The sequence below is a fragment of the Melospiza melodia genome, chromosome 12, assembly GCF_035770615.1.
Source record: "Melospiza melodia melodia isolate bMelMel2 chromosome 12, bMelMel2.pri, whole genome shotgun sequence".
Taxonomy (NCBI): Eukaryota; Metazoa; Chordata; class Aves; order Passeriformes; family Passerellidae; genus Melospiza; species Melospiza melodia.
In genome coordinates this window covers 13,924,045-13,927,775 of record NC_086205.1, presented here as the reverse complement: position 1 = coordinate 13,927,775, position 3,731 = coordinate 13,924,045, and the positions used below count along the sequence as shown (strand labels likewise).

The window sequence follows — 3,731 nt, the reverse complement described above, 5'->3', positions numbered from 1 at the left end:
TACCTGTTAGAGGGGGCTCCAAGAGAATACACAATAGCTTGCATATTTCTGTTGCTTTTGTGAATGTATCTTGCTTTACACTGCCAAATATTGAGAAAAGGTCTTGTTACATGTCATGGAAGTGTTTTATAGAGGATGAAAAGAAATTAAAATCACAATCTGCAAATTCCTAGGCACATGCAAGATTTTCAGTTGTAAACTGCCCCATTACAATAAATACAAAGGTCTGGTTTGCTAATATTGCTAATATTCCTTAGACTGACATTTAGGAACTTGATTTTATAGGCTGAACACCTGGTTTTTTTGACGTTCCTTCCTTTTTTAGTGAAGGGGACAGGATTAAAAATGTCTTTCTAGAGCATTTAATGTCTGTAATGCAAGAAAAACAGAAGTTTATCATGTTTGATCTTGTATATGTATGATCTGCAGGGATCTAAAGCACATAAATAGTGTTTGTGTCGCCATAAAACTTTTGCTCAGCTTGCTCAGTGGCGTTAAGCTGCATTTATGTTAGAGAAATATGCAAAGTGGGTAATGCGCGCCTTGGATGTGTGCCTGGCTGCACTCGAGAAGACTTAACAAATGTTGCATCGTTGCGTTGAATGGAACTAGTGCCGAGTTTATTTTTTTGCTCCCAGAAGTGCTTTCTATTTATATGGTCCTCTGTAAGAATGCGTAACCCTGCTTCGTTGAAACGTTTTTTTTTAAAGCGCTAAGGAAACGTTGAAATCAAACACTTGTCAAGGCTTTTCCAAGGCGCCGAGCGGGGCCCGGGTTTCTGCGGCGGCGGCTCCCGGCTCCGGCAGGGCGGAGGTGCGAGGGCGCGGTCGCTGCTCGCCGGCCCCGCCGCGCTTTGTTGGCCCGGGCCCTTTGTTCGCAGGGGGAGCGCAGCAGGAGCCGGGCCCGGTGCACGGGCGGCCCTGGCCTCGCTCTGCCGCCGGCTCCCGCGCCGGGCCGGACGTTCCTGCAGCGCCCGCGGCGCCGAGCCCGCGGCGGGGCTGAACTTTGCATCCCGGGAGCGGCCCCAGCAGCTCCTCGCAGATAAGCGGCACGGCCGGCGGCCGCCGCCAGCGCGGCGCCGCGCGCTGTGTGTAAATACAGCGAGTCTATATTTCTGCGTTTGTGTGTTTGTACGCTCCGCACCGCCCGCAGCACCTGGGCGCCGCCGGGACAGGTGCGGCCGCCGGGAGCCCTCGCGGGGATCGAACCCGCGTCCTGACAGCGGCCGGCGCGCGCTGCGCGGGAGAGGCGGCGGCCGCGGGTCCGGGCCGGCCACGCCCTTCCGCCCCGCCCCCCCCGGCCTCGGCCCGGTGGATTGGCGAGCGGTGTGTGTACACACACGGGTCCGGGCCAATGGCGCGGGGAGGGCGCCTGACGTCACGCGTCGCGGCAGCCAATGGGCGCTCCCGGCCGGCAGACGCCGCCAAGCTTGTGCGGGGGAGCAGGACCGGGTAGCGCTCGGCGCGGGGCGGGCGCGGGGGGGCGGCGGGGCCGGGCCGGGGGCGCTGCGGGCGCTGCTGCCGCCACGCACCGGGGGCCGCCCGGGGGTCCCGGCTCCGGGGCCTCCTCGCCAGCGGCGAGTGCGCGGCGCCGGCCCGGCCGAGAGGCGTCGTCGGCGCGACTGGATCGCTCCTTGCCGCGGCGGCTGCCAAGGGACCGTCGCCGTCTCGTCGCCTCAGCGTCGCTGTCTGGGCCCAGCCCGCGCTGCCGCCCGCCTTACCTTCCGTCCCTGTTCGGGCCTGCGGGTGAGCGGGGAGCGGGGGGCGGGTGTGGGGGGCCGTGAGGGGGAAGGGCAGCGCCTTTCTTCGGCGATCGGCGGCCGCCTCCCCCCCGTGCCCCGGGCGGCGCGGTCCCGCCGGCCCTGCCGCCCCCTCCCCGGTGCCCCGGGCAGCGCGGGCTCGCCCCACCTCGTCCCCCCCGGCGCCTCAGGCCGGGCGGACCCGGGAGGCCGGGAGCCGGTGCCCGACACCTGCGGGCGGGCCCGGGCGGCGGTGACAGCCGGGGCGCCTCCTCCATTGTGGGGCTGGGCCGCGGCGGGCTGTGCGGGCTGCGGAGCGAGCGGCGGCCCGGCCGCGGCCCCGGGGCGGGAAGGCACCGGCCGGGAGCCCGGCCCTGCTCGGCCGTGCCCCAACTTCGTGTCGGGGCGGTTCTCACCCGCCGCTCTTATCGGGACAGGGTCAGTCCGGCACAACAACAACAAAACTTCCCTGCCTGCCTCTTCCTGGGAGTTCCAGGCCTGCCCGGGCTTCCAGCTGTAAAGGGCTCCGCGGCAGAGGTGAACCCAGTGTAAACACCGTCTGCTGCAGCTCAGCGTACAAACAATGGCAGGAAAATACGGAATAAGCAAACTTCCTTGAAATGTGGAAGAAAACCGCAAATGAGAGCGTGCTCCCTCATTGAGTAAAGGGGGATGCCGAGCTGTGTATCACAGCTTGTGCTGCTCTCCTCTGGAGAAAGGACTTTGGGTTTCATTTTCTCTCTAAGTCCTTGATTTGACAGAGAAAATGAATAGTTTTAATTGATATGATATAATATGCCGGGTAAACAATTTTTGCAAATTATTTCTTGGTCAGTTTTTGTAATTCTGAAAGCAGTTCTATTCTTTTTTTGACTCTTAATTAATATGGCTCACAGTGACTGTTTTCAATTTCTATCAGTGATGTAGCTTAATTATGTTGACTAAAGGTAGTAAAATGTTGGAGGTTGTGTAGTGCTGTAACAAATTGCAACTTGATACAATCTTTGATTCAGAAATAATGTTATGCTGGTAAAAATGGATGCTGTTAAAAAAGAAATTAATATATTTTCTCTATTCCTTTACCCTTCCCAAATTCACCTCAGTTCTTTTGATTATATTATATCCTGTCATACACAAAAATGAATCTATATAAGTGTGGTGAGGACTGAGAGGAGCAGTGTTCCAGGGCAAATGCAGACCTGTGTTTCACAGCCCATATTTATGCCAATGCTCTGTATACTCACCCGTGGTTTTTATGCAGTGAAGTATTGAATTTCAGGAACTTCTGTTCAAACTAATGTGGAGAGTGTTAAATATAGCACTTTGAAAAATACATGGAGGACTAGGGAGAAGTTTGTGTTATAGAAAAGACTTTGCTGGAGAGGTGATCAAGAGGGAAAAAAGTCAACTTTTCTTTTGAAAAGTGTCTTACTGTGAAGCGAGTCTAGTGCCTCTAGAAGAGGACAGAGTAACAGGTCAAATGATTTAGTTCTATACTAGAAGAAAAAAAATTATTAAATATTAATAGGATTGTCTCATGGGTGAATTCAAGAGTGATCTTATATTACTGTCAAATTATTTGGCTTTCTTTTAACCACTTCCTCTTTGCATAGCAAAAAGAAACCATTTGACTTGTACTATCTTAATAGAATTAATTTTACAGAAGACACACCAGTGAGAGGAGTGCTGTTGATTGCTGCAGAGGGCTCTGGCTGGTGGGCTCCCTTTACAGAGTGGGAAGGTGCAGTTTTCAGAAGAGCATCTTGGCAGCAGCCCTTCAGTGTGAAAGGCACAGGCCAGTACCCAGCTGGGCAGCAGCAGTGCAGTTCTGCAGGGGATGGCAGCAGGACAAGAGCATTCCTTATCTCTGGCTGCTCTTGTCTGTGCTGGACAGCACTGCAGAGACCTCTGGTGCATCTGGACACACTTCCTGAGCAGTTGTGAGCACCCTCCCAGTGAAGATCTTTCAGTAGCTTTGGCTAAAATTGTTAAA

At 55.1% G+C, this 3,731-nt stretch overlaps 1 protein-coding gene across 4 annotated transcripts in view; it reads left to right on the top strand.

Annotated features, from left to right (window-relative positions):
* The first annotated feature begins 1,641 nt into the window (after nt 1-1,641).
* The window catches only part of TFDP2 (transcription factor Dp-2), a 48,443-nt gene continuing 46,353 nt past the window's right edge, over nt 1,642-3,731 (top strand). For all 4 annotated transcript variants that reach the window (XM_063166899.1, XM_063166897.1, XM_063166896.1 and 1 more), the window contains exon 1: nt 1,642-1,745. The gene's annotated coding sequence lies outside the window, so the exon portion shown is untranslated. The remainder of the gene's footprint in view (nt 1,746-3,731) is intronic.